At 51.9% G+C, this 18824-nt stretch overlaps 1 long non-coding RNA gene across 2 annotated transcripts; it reads right to left on the reverse strand.

Annotated features, from left to right (window-relative positions):
* Positions 1–1341: 1341 nt before the first annotated feature.
* Positions 1342–4959, reverse strand: LOC124524915 (uncharacterized). 2 transcript variants are annotated; one of them, XR_006965344.1, is made up of 3 exons: positions 4698–4959; positions 4459–4571; positions 1342–2235 (listed from the first exon to the last, which is right to left on the reverse strand). It is a non-coding gene; the product is annotated as an uncharacterized LOC124524915 (long non-coding RNA). The 2 variants fall into 2 exon arrangements; XR_006965345.1 differs by having other exon boundaries at positions 1342–2240.
* Between the last annotated feature and the right edge of the window lie 13865 nt (positions 4960–18824).

Consider the following 18824-nt stretch of genomic DNA (forward strand, 5'->3'; position numbering starts at 1 on the left):
GACAGAGGATATGGAGCAGGTTCTGGGCTGAGAGCAGACAGCCTGACACGGGGCTCGAACCCATGAACCGTGAGATCATGACCTGAGCCAAAGCTGGACGCTTCATCGACCGAGCCACCCAGATGCCCCTGAATCAGGATTCAAATGAGTTCACGTGTTGAAATCGCTGGGTACGTCTGTCAAGCTTCTTTTACCCCGTAGGTTTCTTGACTCAGTGGGTATGTGTGTTTGTGTGTGTGCATGCACGAGCACACGCACCTGTGAAGGAACTGGGTCATTTGCCCTGTAGGGTGTCTCCCAGCCTGGGTCTTTCTCTCTCTCTCTTTTTTCTTTTTTTTTCAGTTTTTTCATGTTTATTTTTGAGAGAGAAAAGAGGCAGAGCATGAGTGGGGGAGGGGCAGAGAGCGAGGGAGACAAGAGAATCCGAAGCAGGCTCCGGGCTCCGAGCTGTCGGCACAGAGCCCGACGCGGGGCTCATGAGATCCTGACCTGAGCCCGAGGTTCGATGCTTAACCGACTGGGCCCCCCAGGCGCCCCTCCCAGCCCGGATCTTGCTGGTTGCACACGGGGAGGCCATGCCGCGTTCTTCCATCAGGAGATAACACACCGGTTATCTCTTTTGCTAACAGTAACAGCAACTGACGATCAACGTGAGTTTCATTAATTCAGCGCTTGATTTCACGTGGCTCCCCCTTTCTGGTTCTGGTTTTGGAGATACAAGAGAAGGATGAGACGCGGTCCTCAGCGCCCTCAGGCTCCGCTCTCCCCAAACTCCACTGTGGTTTCCCCAGCCCTGCCCACCGTGGGTCAGCCAGGATGTTTCCTGATCCCGGCACTCCTGACAGGTGATGCCGAATACCTGTGGCGCGAAGGAATGAGTGAATGAAGGGGATGACGGCCTCCACTGCTCCACAGATTGTCCCTGCGAGTACCCTGAGCTCTCAGCGGGGTTACGGACTTGGGCTGGGAAAGGCCAGGAGAGGAAATGCCTTATGGCAGGCAAGCTTTGACGGTATCCCTCAACCCACGTGACCGGTCGGCGACCCGGGGACACGTTGTTCTGAGGGTGGGCTCTGAATAGAAACTTCTGGAGCACGGGGCGCCTGGGTGGCTCAGTCGGTTGAGCATCCAACTTCGGCTCAGGTCACGATCTCACGGCTCCTGAGGTCATGAGTTCGAGCCCCCGCCCCCCACTGCCGTGGGGCTAGCTGCTGTCAGCAAAGGAGCCCGCTTCAGATCCTCGGTCCCCTCACTCTCTGCCCTGCCCCCACTAGCACGCATACTCTCTCTCTCTCTCTCTCAAAAACAAATAAACATTGAAAAAGAAGAAACCAAAGAAGCTTCCGGAGCACAAGGGAATAAGAATGTATTAAGAGCAGAGGGTTTTCAGTCTGGCTGGCAGACTGGGGTTTAGCTTCGCCACTTAATCCGCTGTGTGACATTGAGCAAGTTACGGACTCCCCATCGGGGACTGACAGAGGCTCCCAAAGAACACCAGGTCCTAGCGAGTGTGAACTGTAAATGTTACCTTATTTGGAAAAGGGCCTTTGCTGTTGGGACTAAATTAAGGATCCTGACAATGGAGAGCCTGTCCCGGGTTATATCTGGCGGCCCCAAATGTAATCACAAATGTCCTCAGAAGAGAGAGGCGGGGTGGGGGGGGGTGGGGACCTGACGCACACCCAGGGCAGAAGGCACCACGAAGGTGGAGCTGAGACGGACGTGTAGATGCCGGCCTTGCAGACTGGAGTGACCGTGACCACGAGCCAAGGAGAGCCGGCAGCCGCCAGAAGCTACAAGAGGCACGGAGGAGCCTCGCCCCTGGAGCCTCCGGCGGGAGCCCGGCCCTGCCATCCTGATGTCAGCCTCGGAGAGAGAACACGTCTTTGCTTCTAAACCGCTAAGTTTGTGGTGACATGTGACGGCAGCCGCAGGAAACGAACCCACCTCCCCGTGCCTCGGTTTTCCTTATCTACGAAAAGCGCAGTGGGCCCCCTTGGGTGGGGAAAGAGAAAGTCCTGCTGGTGGGCTCGGAGGAACACCAGGGGAGCCAGGCCCTCCGCACTCGCCCACCTCTCCCTGCGTCCTTACGGTTGCAGGGGGGCCCCGTGGCCCGATGGGCCACCGATGACCAGTCGAGGGTGGCAGACGGGAATTCTGATGGACTCAGTGTCTCCCCGGGGGGCTGGGCTGCAACGAGCTTCCTCAAGCTTCCGGGACCCCGTTTTCCACCACCTGAACTGGGAGAAGAGAGCAGCATGACACCAAGGAGAGAGAGGGGTCCATGCTGGGCACGGTGTCAGGGAACCAGCAGGGACACCCTTTCCCCTGGGGGGGGCGGGGCCTGGGGGGTGGTCAGGAGAGAGCCCGGGCCTTCCCCAGGTTAGCCTGAACAGGTCAGGTGAGCCCACCTCGGGGCCACCCGCCAGCACATCTCACCTGGGAAAGCCCTGCTCCTCCAGAAGGCCGTACCCCCCTCCCCAACCCGCACTGCCCGCTCGCGACCTGCGTGGCCCCTGCTGGACTGTGTCTTCTCAAACCCAGCGCTGGGCGAGGGCAGGCATCAGCTCCGTTTTGCTCACCGCAGCATCCCTAGCGCTTAGCACACAGTAGGTGCTCAACACACGCTTGTCGAGAGGGAGGAATGAATGAGCAGAAAGATCCTGGAACGAGCGGCCAGTCGGAGAAGGGGCTCGGGGAGCGGCCGATTTAATGAGAACGTCGCCGAGGGCCGTGCACTGAGTTCAGCACTGAAGATTGTCCCTCGGAGCTTCAGAACTACTATTGGTACCCCCGTCTCCGCCCTGCACCCGGGCAAGGTGAAGGAGCCTGTTCAAGGTCAGCCAGCTTGTCGGGCAGAGCTAGGCCTCAGCCTGGGTCCGTGACCCCCAGCCCCGCCTTAGAGCTCCGTGCAGCGGTTCTGCTGGAGATCAGGGGAAATTCAAGGCTTGACAACGGGCCTTATGTGCTTGCTGTCACCCCCCACACACACCTCCTACACCCCCCCCCCCCCGCCCCCTGCTCCTGGGAGTGGCTGGCCATAAAATGCCGAGATGTAAAAAGACACAAGGGAGGAGCAGAGTGGCCCAGGTCCTCGGCTTCAGTCAGTCCAGGGGAGGATCAGCTCCAGGAGGGAGTCAGGAGGGGTAGGAGAGACGGGCTGGGCGGTCCTTCAGGCACATTGGACCAGCTGAGTAGAGAGAGGCGCCCAGGATTTAAGCCTTAAGGATTTAAGCACTGAATTGGGGAGCCTGGGTGGCTCGGTTGGCTAAGCGTCCGACTCGATTTCGGCTCAGGTCATGATAATCTCAGGATTTGTGGGTTCAAGCAAGCCCCACGTCGGGCTCTGGGCTGGCAGCCAGCGTGAGCCTGCTTGGGGTTCTCTTTCTCCCCCTCTGCCCCTCCCCCGCTGGCGGGCTCTCTGTCTCAACATAAATAAACGTAAAAAAAAAAAAAAAAGAAAGAAAGAAAAGCACGGAATTTATGGGATGAGACAGAAAAGCCCCGGAAGGGACTGGCGATCCGCATTCCTAGTTCCCCTTCGCATTCCCCTCACTGTCCAGCTGAACTGAAAATGTCTGGTGGCAGAAGAGAGTGTCCAGGGGTGGGGAGGGGTGGGCAGGACCAGGGCCCCCCAGCCTGCTCCTCACATCGTCCATCTGACCCAGCGCTGCAGGAGTCCGCGGTGGGCACCGGGGAGGGGGGCTTCCTCTCCCGCAAACAAGCCACCCCGTGTCATGTCTGGAGCTCCTGGCTCCCTACCTGATCCTGAAGATGCCTGCCCCCTTCCCCCTTCCCCGCATTCCTGACCCAGGCCTTCCGTTTGTTTGTTCAACGTTCGTGGCAACGATGCGACCATGATCTGTTTTGCGTCCTTTTTGCTAGAGTTGCCGGCTGAGAGATTTACAGATGAAATGATGGGATGTCTGAGATTTGCTTTTAGAAACAAACAGGGTGGTGGGGACACGGGCGGAGGAGTTAAGAGAAACTGAATCAGCTTTTCGTAATACCGTTCGGTCTGTTTTTGCAGGTATTTGAAATTTTCCGCTGGGAAAAAAATCTCCCCCGGAGATGCCGAGGTGGGGGTGGGGGTGGGGGTGAGGGAGACGCACACCGGGAGACCCGGGCCCCCCCCACCCGCCGGCTTTGGCCTGGGCGCCCGGGAGGCCGGGCTCAGAGGCTGCGAGCTGGCGCGGGCTCTGGCGCCACCTGGCGGCCGTCGCGGGACCGACAGCCTCTGAGGTTCCCTGGGCCCCGGGGGGCACCGGGCGCTGGGGGCTCTCCAAACCCGAGCCGGACCCCACAGCACGGAACGCGCGGGCCCACCCGGTGCTGCCCTGACCCCCGGAAGGCCCCTCGGCACCCCAGCCCAACCTTGGCCTCCCAGGGCCCACCTCTGCCCCTCACTCCCCACTCCCCGAGCCACAGCAGTCGTGGGGTGTGAATGACGAGACTGACCGGTGATTGCGGGGGTTCCGTCCTCCAAGCTCGCTGGGGGCCCTCCCGAGGGTGGCGAGTAGGCCCGGCCGCCGCACACGGCACATCCAGTCGACTCCTCGGGGTCTCCCTCTCTGTGGTTTGTACCGAAACGTCACAGTTTAAAGGCAAATACTTACAAGAGCATTTCCCCCCTCCCTACTTCCTGCTCTCCACAGTGGGAGCGCTCAACTCTTCTAGGTGATTCTTTTGTTACTTACCTCCCTACCACCAAAGAACAGGCTTATATTTCTAGCTTTTTCCACTCTGGGTGTTTGCAACTGAGGATAGCCCGTGACAATTTGGCTCTTCTACATTTTTCACTCTTCACCCCCTGACACTTCCTGTCTTCGTACACCTTTCACCCCCTTTACTTCCGGTCTCCTTCACCTCTCACCTTCCACCCCCTTACGCTTCCGGTCTCCTTCACTCTTCACCCCTCCACTTCTGGTCTCCTACACACATACACACACACACACACACACACACACACACGCACGCACCCATCATCTCATCACTTTCCACCCCCTTAGACTTCCTGTCTCCTTCACCCTTCACCCCTCCACTTCCGGTCTCTTCACCCTTGGCACCCTAGACTTTCTGGCCCTTCATCCTCCCAGTTGTGACTTCTTCTGGGTTAGAGTAATTTTCGGAGTTTCGGGTAACAGTTAGCTACTATTCACGGATGAGCCATGATTAATTTTTCCTTCTGCTGTAACTTTTCGTTTTCTCTGGATTTCGCGATTGCCTTGCATTTGCTTTTGCCAAGCTCTCTATGTACTCGTTACTGTTTTATCCCCCAGTTCTTCCCGGTTTGCAAGTTGTGTAGATTCAGATATGTTAGATATCCTATGAATTTCGGCGTCTGGGAAAAACTCTTCCCCAGGGCCTTCTGGCCTCTCCCATGTAAGGGGACTGATATCTGCTGCCCAACACCCCCCCCCCCCAACCACCACCTGGGGCGGGGCATCCTGGAGGTGCCCTCCACGGACTCTCTCTTGGGCGGAAGCCCATTTCTTGGCTCCCTTTCCTTCTCATTTCTTGCTTCGTTCTCCTGTTTTGATCAAGTCTCCCTTCCAGCAGCTTCCTGAGAAAGGATGCTTAAGGGGTGAACGCTTGAGACCGTGCGTATCTAAACACGCCCATTTTGCCCTAATGTTTTAGCGGCTTCACTGGGTATATAACTGTTGCTTGGGAACCGCTGTCCCTCAGAGTTTTGAAGGCACTGCTACCATCTAGTGTTATTAATGAGAAGTCTGAGGCTATTCTGATCCGTGATCCGTCTTATTAAATGTTGCCCCCTTTCTGAAAGTTTTTAGAGTCTTCTCTTTATCGTCAGTATCCTGAAAATTCATGATGATGTGCTTTGGAGTGGATCTACTTTGACAATGTACAGGGATTTGAAGTATCCTTTCAATATGTATTTCATGACCTCCAGTTCTGGGAATTTCAGAGAGAAAAAAAAGAGAGAGAGAGAAAACAAATCCAGGATGTTCAAACTGCAGTTTTGGAAGGAACAAAGAACGTAATAGGAACGTTAACTTCCTTCCTAATTTGTAAAAATACACAAAATTTTTCCAGAACTGAGTATCGTAAGTCTACAGATTGAAAAGTCCTAGGGACCACTCAGTGTGACGCATGACAAGAGACTCAATGCAAGGCAATGTGCTGGTGACATCTCTTGGTTTGCATATTTGAAGCTGCATTTAAATGCGACATAGAAGTTATTTGGACCTCAATATACGATCCAGGCGACATGTTCTATGACTGAAATGAAGAACCGATACTGATTTGCCACATAGAGTTGTATCCCGGAAGGCTTCATGGAAGAAGTGGAACTTGAGTTGGTTTGTAAGGGATGGGGGGGCAGAGAGGAGGGCTAGATGTTCCACGGGAGGGAAATACTGAGCTTGTAATGAACCCCTGGGGGGGGGTGGGGGGGGTGGAGACCGGGCTGGCTGGAGCCTCAAGATAAGGTGAGGTGGGACCCGAGTCCTGATCTGGCTTAGTGGAGCCCCGCTCCTTATCTGAAACTTCCCACAGAGAAAACAATGCCCTCGCTGTGTTCAACCTGAGCCCAATCACGCCCAGAGGCCCTGGGCAGCTGAGGCCCGATAAGCAGGTAAAATTTCCCCTTGGGAACTGAAGGCGAGTGGGTCCTGCGTCTTGTAAGTCTCCTCGGGAGGATTCTCCACGACCCTCCTGCCCTCTCCCTGGAGTTGGAATCTTGGCACTGGGAGGGATCTTAGAGCCTCCTAGCCACTGAGCAGAGGCCACACAGGGTTCAGGATTTGCCCAAGGTCATGCTGCTTGTTGGTTACAGAACTGGGTTTAGAACCCAGATCTCTGCCTGCCCCCCCCCCCATCCAGGGCTCCTTCCCACCCCCGCCTGTGCTCACATCAGGAGAGGCAGCTTTTCATCTGAAGGCTACACTCAGCTGTTCAGATCACAGGGTGTCCTGCCAGGGGGGGGTGGTGGAGGAGGGGCCAGGGCGGGGTTTGCTGTTGGATTTAGGATCTGCATTTAAGTTCACATAAGCGCCAAGGACAATGATGTCCGTTCTGCATGTGTTTCAATATCCTTACTGCTCTGCACATTCACTGTCGTATTCCCCGGGTCAAGGTCCTCGGGGTGCCTCCCTGCCCGAGAGCCCCAGAGCAGCATTGGCAGGCAGCCGGACCCCAGAGGGAACTGGAGCCAAATAAAATATGAATTCAGTTGAGAAATGACTCAGGCACTCGGTTTTGCATCGAGGTTGCTGGTAAGCGAGATGTGGCGGTGCTTACCCTCCGGGCAGGGGGGTGGGCAGCTCCTTAAGGGCTGGGGCCATGTCCCTTCAGTGGCCGGCACGGTGCCTTTTACAGAGAACTTGCCCAATACGCTTGTGAGTTGACGTCTGTCATAGGTTGAATTGTGTTCCCCAAAGACCGCGAAGTCCTCACCCCCAGGACTTGTGAGTGTGACCTTATTTGGAAAAAGGTTTCTGCAGATGATTAAGTTGGGATGAGGTCATTAGGGTGAGCTCCAATCCAATGGCGGATGCCATAATAGAAAGGGGGAAAGACAGACACACAGGGAGAACACCACATTGAAGACATGAATTTGGGGCCCCGAGCCCAGGGACGACTAGATGCCGGGACACAGCCCTGGAACACATCCTCCCCTAGCAGCTTTCGAGGGAGCACGGCTGTGCTGATGCCTGGAGCTCAGACTTCTGGCCTCCAGAAGCAGGAGACGATAGATCTCTGCTGTTTAGGCCACCTAGGTTCGTGGTCCACGTTTAGGTGGGGCGCCTGGGTGGCTCAGTTGGTTAAGCATCCAACTTCAGCTCAGGTCGTGAGCTCACGGTTCTTGGGTTCGAGCCCCGCGTCGGGCTCTGTGCTGACTGCTTGGGAGCCTGGAGCCTGCTTCGGGTTCTGTGTCTCCCTCTCTCTCTGCCCCTCCCGCACTCATGCTCTGTCTCTGTCTCAAAAATGAAGGATCCTTGGGGCGCCTGGGTGGCGCAGTCGGTTAAGCGGCCGACTTCAGCCAGGTCACGATCTCGCGGTCCGTGAGTTCGAGCCCCGCGTCGGGCTCCGGGCTGATGGCTCGGAGCCTGGAGCCTGTTTCCGATTCTGTGTCTCCCTCTCTCTCTGCCCCTCCCCCGTTCATGCTCTGTCTCTCTCTGTCCCAAAAATAAATAAACGTTGAAAAAAAAAAAAATGAAGGAGCATTAAAAAAAAAAAAAAAAAAAAAAAGTGGCCCCAGGAAACTAATGCGTTGCCCAAAGCATCCGCTGGTTTCTGCCTCCTGCCTGCCAGGCCAGTCTGTCTGTCTGTCTGCCGCCTGCCATGGCTGTTTCCCAGCCTGGCCATCAGAGGGTGGTGGTGATGTCAGCAAGACCGGGGTCTCGGACCCCTTGCTCGTGGGACTGAAGCCCTCGGCCGGCCTCCGGACACCATCGGGCCCTCCCGCACGAGGGCATCAGGAGAGGTACCGAGGGACCGGCTCGGCTGAGGCCCCGACACAAACCGCCGGCCCGTGGAGCTGCAGCTAGCCGAAGAGGGCGTCTGGCCCAGGGCCTGGGAAGCTCGCGGGTCCATCCAGTTCTGTCACGTAGCCGCGGCGAGAGCTGCCACCACTCAGGCTCCCACCTGCGAAACGGGTTCTTCATGCTTCCCAGTCGCAGGTCCCAGGGGCACGCTCACGCGCACAGGGTATTTTTGGGCGCCACGAGAACTGGGGAGCTTCTGGCGTTTGGGGCGCCGGGTGCGAAGTACCCTGTAGCGCGCGGACGCCGCCTGGGGAATGATGGTCTCAGTCCCCGTCCTTCCCGGTTTGTGATGTGCTCTCTGACCACTTTCCTTTTGAGAAAGGATGAGTCATTCTCGTGCCCCCCAAGTTCTTGCTAATTTAGCGTCATTTGCATGTGCAGCCTTTTAGGTGATTTAACTTGTAAATTTCCCTCAATAATTCCAGCTCCGTTACTTTAGGCCCTGATTGCAGCACTTAAATTTTTTAGTATTCCGTGCACCTCCTTCCAAGATGTGTGGGCTCAGCCGCCATCAGAGCAGCCAGAAAGCCCTCCAGCCTCCTGTCTGGAGGCTGCGGCTTGACAGTTCCCCCGGCGAGGGCTGTGCCCGGGCTCTGAGAGCAAAGAGGGGCACAAAGGGGTTGTCGCTGAGCTCTGTGCCCCACGGGTCTTTTCCACGGAGTGTCCATAAATGCAGGTCCTCATGCACTGGTACAGCCCTGCTGGGTGGGGGGGGCACCTGCCGTCCGGCATCTCAGTCCTCCGTGGGGGATTTCACATGGGTCACACTTCTCAACTCCACACCCGGCAGGTGTCCCCCCTCGGGTCCCCACCCCGCCCCCAGATTCATCCCCCATGCTTTCTGGTCCTGCTCTGTGTCTCAGGGGCTGGCCCCGAAGGCTGTACCCCCAGCGGGAGCTCAGAGGGGGACTCATCTGGGTGCCTCAGGACAACTGTTTCTACAGGGAGTCCCCTCCCCCACCCCACTGGGCTCCACTAATAAGATTTTCTTCCCGGGCTGCCTGGCTGGCTCGGTTGGTAGAGCATGGGGCTCTTAATCTCAGGGTGATGAGTTCAAGCCCCACGTTGGGCATGGAGCCTACTAGATAGATAAATAGACAGATGGGCAGATAGATGGATAGATTTTCCTCCTTCAGGCCCAGGAGGGTCGAGGTTCTGTTGTGCCTACTTTGGGGGCAGTTGTTACCTTATCTGCCCCTGGCCTCTGCAAGTTCCCTTCTGTTCTGGTTGTTGCAAAACCAACCCCATCAAACTTAGTGACAGAAAGTGATCACTTTGGTACGTGTCCTGGGTCCTGGGAGTCAGGAACTCAGACAAGGCAGAGAGAGGCAAGTAGTCTCTGCTCCTCAGCCAGGACGACTGGAAGGCTGGACGACTTGGCAGCCCAGTCATCTGGAATCATCTGGAAGCTTCCTTGCTCACATAAGGTCTAACAGCTGAGACTGGCTGTCAGCCAGAACTCCTACACATGGTCTCTTCATCTGGTCGCTCTGCGCAAGCTGGCTCGGGCTAGCTCCCAGGAGAGCGCAGGACAAGTCCCCGGCATTTGAATGATCTTGCCTCGGAAGTCACACGGCGTTACCTGTTCCCCGCAGGCGGCTCTGCTCCTGAAGCCGGCTCTGGAAAGCGGATGTGGCTGTACTTGGGGCTGGAAGGGTCCACGCGGCCCTTCCGACCCTCAGTCACTAGCTTCCCCACCGAGGCCCGGGAGGGTACAGCGAACTGGCATTAGATCTCTGTGTGTGTGCCCTGCGGCTGCCAGGGAAGCTGAGATGACGAGTGTCTGGCATTTTCTGCTTTGAGAGTCGGGGGGATTTTTGCCCCATAAAAGGGGCTCCCTAGATGTATGGATAAAAAACATATTAAGGTAGATGAAGAACTTTAGATGCTGAGGGCTTACTGAATCCAAGAGACGTCTGCTTGGTCCCGGGACCCAGAGAAAAGTCAGTTCTGACGTGTCCCCGGAAACGATGTCGGAGTGTGCCCTCTCTGGGCTCCTCCAGCAGAATCTACAATTAAATGCGGTATACGTTTCTCCCCTTTTTTTGATGGGAATGGCATCAGCGATAAAAATTTTAACTGCAATTTCAAAAACTGTTGTGGAACATTTTAATAAAGTCAGCGAGCAATTGCAGACTCCGGAGTTTGGATGCATATAAAGGATACCTTCTTCTGTCATGTTTAAATTCAACTTGAAATCGGTGGAACCTGAAACAAAAGCGATAAAAATGAGATAAAGCCATGCAAATTATTCTGACATCGAGAAGCAGATTGTAACAAAACACTTTCAGATCACATACAAAGCAATAATGGACCCAGGCGAAGGGATACATTTTGAATAGAAGCTATGAATAGGTTTGGGGATTGTTTGATAATCCAGTGAACGAATCACATGAACACACACACTGGAAAAAGGATGTAACTTCTTTGCTAATTTGACAAGAAATGCTGACATTGACAAAGATGAAACTCAAACAGCACCACTTCAAGGAGGCTGTCCATGGCGCCCTGATTAATAACTGTCATTAATTCAAAGGGTTTTTTTTTAGTTTATTTTTTATTTTATTTTGTTTTTAACGTTTATTTATTTCTGAGAGACAGGGAATGAGCAGGGGAGGAACAGAGAGAGAGGGAGACACAGAATCCGAAGCAGGCTCCAGGCTCCCAAGCAGTCAGCACAGAGCCTGACGCGGGGCTCGAACCCACAAACCGTGAGATCATGACCTGAGCCGAGGTCGGACGCTCAACCGACTGAGCCACCCAGGGGCCCCTAATTTGTTTGTTTGTTTGTTTGTTTGTTTATTATTTTTGAGAGAGAGAGAGAGAGAGGAGGGGAGGGGCAGAGGGAGGGAGAGACACAATCCCACATAGGCTCTGCACTGACAGAGCCCCGAAGTGGGGCTCAAACTCACAAACCATGAGATCATGACCTAAGCCAAGACCAAGAGTCGGACACCCGACCGACTGAACCCCCCAGGTGCCCCAATTCAAAATTTTAATTCTAAGATTAATCCCTGAGCACCTCCTGGCTGACAGCAAGGAATCTGCTTGGGATTCTTTCTCTCCGTCTCTCTACTCCTCTCCCTACTTGTGGCCGTATTCTCTCTCTCTTTCTCTCTCTCTCTCTCTCTCTCAAATTAAATAAATAAGCATTAAAAAATAACAACAACAACAAAACAGATTAGTCCCTGAGCAAAAAATAACTTGAAATGCACTGAAACCTTAAAACTCATATGTGAAACTTGATAGAGATTTCCTCGAATGTGGAAAAAAAAAAATCCTTAAAATTTATAATAATTACTATCAGCAACGCACTGCAAAGTTGTATTGCTAAGGGTCCAATCAGGAGACAGAAACCGCACAGCAACTTGCACAAGGGAAGTTTAACATCAAGAATTAATTTTAACATGGGGTTGGAGTAATAAGGGATTGGCTAGGAAGAAGTCAAGAGGGTTCTTGGGGCGCCTGGGGGGCTCAGTCAGTTAAGCGTCTGACTGCAGCTCGGGTCATGATCGCCTGGTTCCTGAGTTCCAGTCCCATATTGGGCTCTGTGCCGACAGCTTGGAGCCTGGAGCCTGCTTTGGATCGATCTCTCTCTCTCTCAGAAATAAATACATATTTTAAAAAAAGAAGAAGAAGAAGTAAAGAGGGTTCTTGAAGAACGCAGGCTGGGGACACCCAGCGAGTGTCCATCACCCAGGGTGAGACGAAGCACCCACCAAGACGTCCCTCTGCAGGGCTGAGATCCAGGCCTTGGTTGGAGACAGCGTGGCTGCCCGGCAGAGAAGTCACTGAGGCGCCAGGTTGGCCGCACTTGCTGGAGATCCGCTGCCCCGGGTGCCAGAGGACCCTCCACAGGGAGGCGTCCTATCTCAGAACTCGCCCCAAAGCCACCGGAGAGGACGCCAGGGGACGCTGATCACGGGCTACAAACCCCCACCCCCGCCACCAGGCGAAGCTGGCCCCCCCGGGGACGCCAAGGGAAGCTCCCGGCGGCGGGGAAATTTTAGAGCTGGGTGCTGCACACACCACACAGGCTGTTGGATCGCAGACACCCAGACACTTCGGAAGCTGCTAGTCGCGGGCGGAGCCTCACGTGCTACGGGAACCAGGAGAGAAGCCCTTCTCCTCCAGCGGCCCTCTAGCGCCCTCTCCTGACAAAGGTTAACACCCAACAGTTGCCGAACAAAATATTTCCAGGACCCCGCCCCCCCCTCTAATTATCAGAAAGCGGACCGCGAAGGGGTGTCAGGAGCTGAAATGCAATCCAATTTCTCTGGTAAGAGTGTCTTCATTTGAAGAGTTAGCCAAAGGACTTCTAGCCAAAAACTGTTAAGAAAAAAATCTTAAGAGAGGTGTAGATGGTTAATGAAGAGGTTTTCGTTTTCTGGATTTAATGATGTCTTGTGGTATCTTTCAACTTCTAAAAATTTGTAATGTTACCGTTTGTAACCGACGGTGCGTGGCTCCGTCGGTTGAGCGTCCGACTTCGGCTCAGGTCACGATCTCACGGTTTGTGGGTTCGAGCCCCGCGTCGGGCTCTGTGCTGACCGCTCGGAGCCTGGAGCCTGCTTCGGATTCTGTGTCTCCCTCTCTCCCTGCCTCTCCCCTACTTGTGCTCTGTCTCTCTCTCTCTCTCAAAAATAAATAAAATGTAAAAAAAAAAAATTAAAAATTTGTAACATTATTTTTTTTCATTCTAAGTACTTTCATTCCTAATATCGTATTTGTAATAATTATCTTTTTTTTTTTTTCCATAAAGGGCCTTCCCAAGTTACATTAGTTTCAGAGCCCCCCAGACTGGATCTGCCCTTGCCCATGGGAAAAACTTCCAAGCTGTTTTTATAAGCGTTGCTCATCAAGACCCATGTCAGATCTCAGCTTCCTTTGAATACTTTAACTAAACTGATAACTTGGCCCCTCGGTAAATTGCTGTGGCGCTAAAGGGGGATATGCTGGGTTTTCTATACTCTACACGCAACACTTCTGAAACCAGAGGTGTGGGTTGTCCACACCAAGCAATTCTCCAGTTCTCTGCCACACCAAGCGGGTGTCCTACAGTTCAGTCCAACGCGGACCCTATCTCCCTGGATGGAGCATCACCTCCCACGGGTGAAGGGCTCCGTCCCACAGGACTGCGCCCACCCTACTGCACGCACCAGCCCCACTCCAGGTTGCCACCTGTTTGAGACTGACTGGCTTTAAATCAGAGGTTCCTACCACCCTTTCCTCAGGTTGGATAACTTGGTAGGATGAGTGAGAGAAGTCAGGAAAAGAGTGTACTTACTAGATTACCAGTTTATTAAAAAGGGGTGATCTCAGAACAGCCAGATTGAACAGATGGGTGGGGCTACAGGGAAGGGGAACTGGGCTTCCACACCCTCTCCAGACAACTAAAGAAACTAACTCCCCAGCACCTCCACATGCTCAGTAACTCAGAGGCTCTATGAACCCCTTCAATTGGGTTGTTGTTGTTGTTGTTAATGGACGCCTCATGTCATAGGCTCCGTTGATGAAAGCATTGGCCATTAGTGATTAACTCAACTTCCAGCCCCTCTCCCCTCCCTCCTGGAGGGTGTGTGTGTGTGTGTGTGTGTGTGTGTTACGTGTGGCTGAAGGGCCAACCCTCTAATCAGGAGGTTGGTTCCCTTGGCAACCAGACTCCATCCCGAGGTTCATCCTGGAACCCCCCAGCCCCAGCCATCTCCTTCACATACAAAAAGGCACTTGTCACTTCAGAGATTCCAAGGTTTTGGAAGGTGCCTACCAGGAAGTGGGGCAGAGACCAAATATATATTTCTTATTATGTCAAAGGCACTTTTTTATCTGTATGTTCATTGGGTACCTAGCCCACGCCACTGTCTATTTTTATTTAACTAAAATTTCTTTCTAGCTTCACACAAATGTGTCTCCTTTTCCTGGGATGTGCAGAGAATTCTCGATCTCCTTCACAGCAACGGTCACTTCCTACTTTGGATTGTAAACTCCTAGAGGGAAGGGGTCATTTTATTTATATATGTGAACTTGAACTTGTAGCAGCATTCAATAAATGTCAGTTGCATGAAGTAAGAGAGTCCTCTTGCCTCCTTTATTAGATTATAAGCTTCTTTTTTTTTTTTAATTTTTTTTTCAACGTTTATTTATTTTTGGGACAGAGAGAGACAGAGCATGAACGGGGAGGGGCAGAGAGAGAGGGAGACACAGAATCGGAAACAGGCTCCAGGCTCTGAGCCATCAGCCCAGAGCCCGACGCGGGGCTCGAACTCATGGACTGCGAGATCGTGACCTGGCTGAAGTCGGACGCTCAACCGACTGCGCCACCCAGGCGCCCCAGATTATAAGCTTCTTGAGGACAGGGCTAGAATTAAAGTTGAGGGAACTCAGAGAGGTCATCCAGTCTAACCCCTGGGTACAGGGTGGGGAAATGAGGCCCGTAATAGGGCACATCCTTGAGACCCTGAGGGCAAGGCCACACGGTATCATCTTCAATTTCAGTGTTCTTTCTATCCTTCATGGTGTGTTAGGAGGGCAGAGATGGAGAGACAAGTGGAGCTAAAAACCCCACAGGCCCCAGTGGCTGAGTCAGGCATCTGTCCTTCTCCCCATTCTTGGCACAGTAAGTGTGTCGGGAACAGAACCCCGAGAGTCTATTGTTTAGGGGGGCACTTATTTGTCTCAGTCAACGGAGCATGTAACTCTTGATCTCAGGATTGAGTTCGAGCCCCGCTTTCGGGGTAGAGATTACTTAAAAATAAAATCTTAAACAAAATAAAACATAAAAATGGGAGCGGCTAGGGACATGTAATCAAAATCTTCCAAAATTCCTGACAATTTCAGTAGCGGGCTGGGGCCCGGGTCTTAGTGATAGTTCTTTTTTTTTTTTTTTTTTTTCAATTTTGTTTAACATTTTTATTTATTTTTGAGAGAAAGAGACGGAGACAGAACACGAACTAGGGAGGTGCAGAGAGAAAGGGAGACACAGAATCCGAAGGAGGCTCCAGGCTCCGAGCTGTCAGCACAGAGCCTGATGCGGGGCTCGAACTCACCGGCGGTGAGATCATGACCTGAGCCAAATCGAACACTTAACCACCTGAGCCACCCAAGCGCCCCCTAGCGATAGTTCTTAAAAGGGGGAATTAATGGGTGAAGAAGCAGAAACTTAGAGAAAACAAACCTTAATATTCTTCATTTTCTCTCAAATTGTTGTTCGGACTTACAGTTTCATGAACAGAGTATGAAGAGGTGTGTATTTCTCAGATGTCCCCACTCTTCTCAGCTTAGATATTATCAAACAAATGCCAGTCTAACAGCAAGCCAATCATTTCTTAACATGGTTAATTTGTGTTTCTTTAGTTACTGGGTGGGTTGAACATCTTTTTAAATGTTTGTGGGTCCTCTGAATACTTTTTGGGAAAATCCTGTGGTTGGTTGTTATTGTTGGTGCTTAATAACAATAATTCAATGGAGTACATTTTAAGTGAAAAAATTTTAATGTTTATTTTGAGAGAGAGAGACAGACAGGCAGACAGAGCATGAGCAGGGGCGGGGCAGATAGAGAGGGAGACACAGAATTTGAAGCAGGCTCCGGGCTCTGAGATGTCGGCACAGAGTCTGACACGGGGCTTGAACTCCCGAGCCTCGAGATCATGACCTGAGCTGAAGTTGGATGCTTGACCCACGGAGCCGCCCAGGTGCCTCCTTCTTTAAATTTTTTAAAAGAGAGAAGTAGGGGCGCCTGGGTGGCTCCATGGGTTAAGCATCCAACTTTGGCTCAGGTCATGATCTCAAAGGTCGTGAGTTTGAGTCCCACATTGGGCTCTTGGCTGTTAGCACAGAGCCTGCTTGGATCCTCTGACCCCTCTCTCTCTGCCCCTCCCCCACTTGCGCTGTCTCTCTCTCTCCCAAAATAAATAAACATTTAAAAAATTAATACATAAAACTAAACGAAGGAGAGAAGTAGAGGGTGGATTCTACTAGTGGATGGCCGCCTCCCAGTAGATCATGGAGTTACACATAGCAGGTACTCAATAAACACGTAGCACATTGACGGACCATCATCAAGGATCCTGCTTGGTGAGACGTGCGGGATACCATTCTGCCCTGCTTTTTCTCTCCCGATTTATTCTGGGCTTGGGTAGGGGAATGAAATCTCTTCCTGCTTTGGTGGGGAGGGGAGCCAAGGTGGAGATAGGACACAATGGCCCAACACGAACAGGTGTACTAACCCTACCCGGCTCAAGTTTTGTAGCGATGATTCCAGAAAACGCCCCGGGAAGGGTTTGGCTTGTAGAACCTGGCACTTTCAGCTCTTGCTAGATACTTCTCTTGAGCTGCGAGCCAACACAAATCTGAATCTCACCACGAGAGGGGGCCCTAAGCTCAGGATGATTCTGAAGTTTGGTCAGGTGCTGTCTTCAAAGTTATCCCTCAGAAATTCTGATTTTCCACCTGAAATATTTCCTCACAAGTTTAAGTGGCTGCAAGAAATTCAAGTGCCTGTCTAGCGTAGTTATACCTACTTTTTAAAACTCTTGGCTACGTATTCAGTGATACGTAAATATCAGCAATTTGATAGCCACGATTTAAAAAATACATAAAGTTTGGGGCACCTGGGTGGGTCAGTTCGTGAAGCATCTGACTTCGGCTCAGGTCATGATCTTGAGGTTCATGAGTTCGAGCTCCGCATCGGGCTCTGTGCTGAAAGCTCGGTGCCTGGAGCCTGCTTCAGATTCTGTGTTTTCCCCTCTCTCTGCCCCTCCCCCATTCTCACTCTGTCTCTCAAAAATAAATAAATATTAAAAAAATTTTTTTAAATACATAAAGTTCTCTTTTAACTGTTCCTTTTTCTTCATAAACTTGTCTTTCCATCACCTCCCTCATCTAATTTTTTTCCTTAATTTTTCCAGTCATGAAGAAATTCCCTCATCTAATTTTATCCTAAGAGAATATATGTTATTTGGGGAGTCTTCTTTTATGGATTGTCCCTATCATACTTCTCAGCAACAAAGATATAAATAAAAATATTAAAAAATTTTTATATCCTATGATCATGAGTCTCTAAGTACTGAGCAGTTTCTTCTGGTTAGAGTATCGTTGTTATCATGAATAAATGTGTATTTAATTAAAGCAACATAAATATGTTGCCAACTTGATAAATAATTGTTAAACAGAAAAAGTAATTTTTTTAAATGTTTATTTTTGAGAGAGAGAGAGACAGACAGAGTGCAAGCGAGGGAGGGGCAGAGACAGAGAGGGAGACACAGAATCTGAAGCAGGCTCAGGCTCCGAGCCATCAGCACAGAGCCTGATGCGGGGCTCGAACCCACCAGCCACGAGATCATGACCTGAGCCAATGTCAAACACTAAACAGACTGAGCCACCTAGGCGCCCCTAAAAAGTCAATTGTTATTGGAAACGCCCCTCTTAATGAGGTGAATGAGGTCGTTTGTATTTTCTAATCTGCTGGAATAAGTCACATTGCTAACCAAATGCACTCCTATTTCCACTGCTTGGAATGGATTTTGGGCTCTGCAGCTAACACTGGCATGAGAGTGACAGTGTGGAGACGCTGATTAAAGCCTGGACGAAAGCCTCTGAGCAATGTCCCCTGCGCACCTGAATTCGGTTCCATTGCCTACACGTGAAAGCACGCTAGGACAACATTTTCAAGTGGCTGAAATAAAACTTGACTTGCTCCTTCATCCCTCGTCTAGGTAGTCCTCAATCTCCATAAATCACGTTCGTGTTTGCATCCATTTTTTTCTCACCCTTAACTGCCGTTAGCCAGGTGTGTATCTCTTTCTACCTGAACCATGGCAATGACGTCCAGACCCCTCTTGTCCTTCCTGCACATGGTGATCAGACCGGTCCTACTTATGCCTCTTGTATCCTACCTCTCTTTTGCCAACAGAACAAAACAAACTTTCTTATCTCCTAGAATATGAAGTCTAGACTTCTGTGGCTGTCATTCAGGGCTCCCTGGGATGTCCATTTCTGTCCTCTTGAACGTCACAGCCTGTTCTCTTCCAGTATCCTCTCCCTGTCTGGTGGGCCTCCCTCACCATGATTATCTCACAAATTGCAGTTTCTCTGGACCAATGGGAAGTCCCTCTTGGTCAGGTCCTCTCCGGGAGAGTTGGTTCCTTCTGGTCTGCCCCTGTCTTCATGTAAGGGGAGGGGCATGAGACAAGGTATTTCTTTGCTCACGCCGTGTGCCAGAAATACATTCATCCTGATACTTGCGGAGCAATCAGAGAATAGAGATTTCAAATAAACGTTCCTAGGGAATTATTATATATTAAGAATGTTTACTAA

This window comes from Lynx rufus, unplaced genomic scaffold (assembly GCF_022079265.1).
Source record: "Lynx rufus isolate CCGP_SWC_20201006 ecotype Redwood Valley unplaced genomic scaffold, mLynRuf1.p SCAF_4, whole genome shotgun sequence".
Classification (NCBI taxonomy): Eukaryota; Metazoa; Chordata; class Mammalia; order Carnivora; family Felidae; genus Lynx; species Lynx rufus.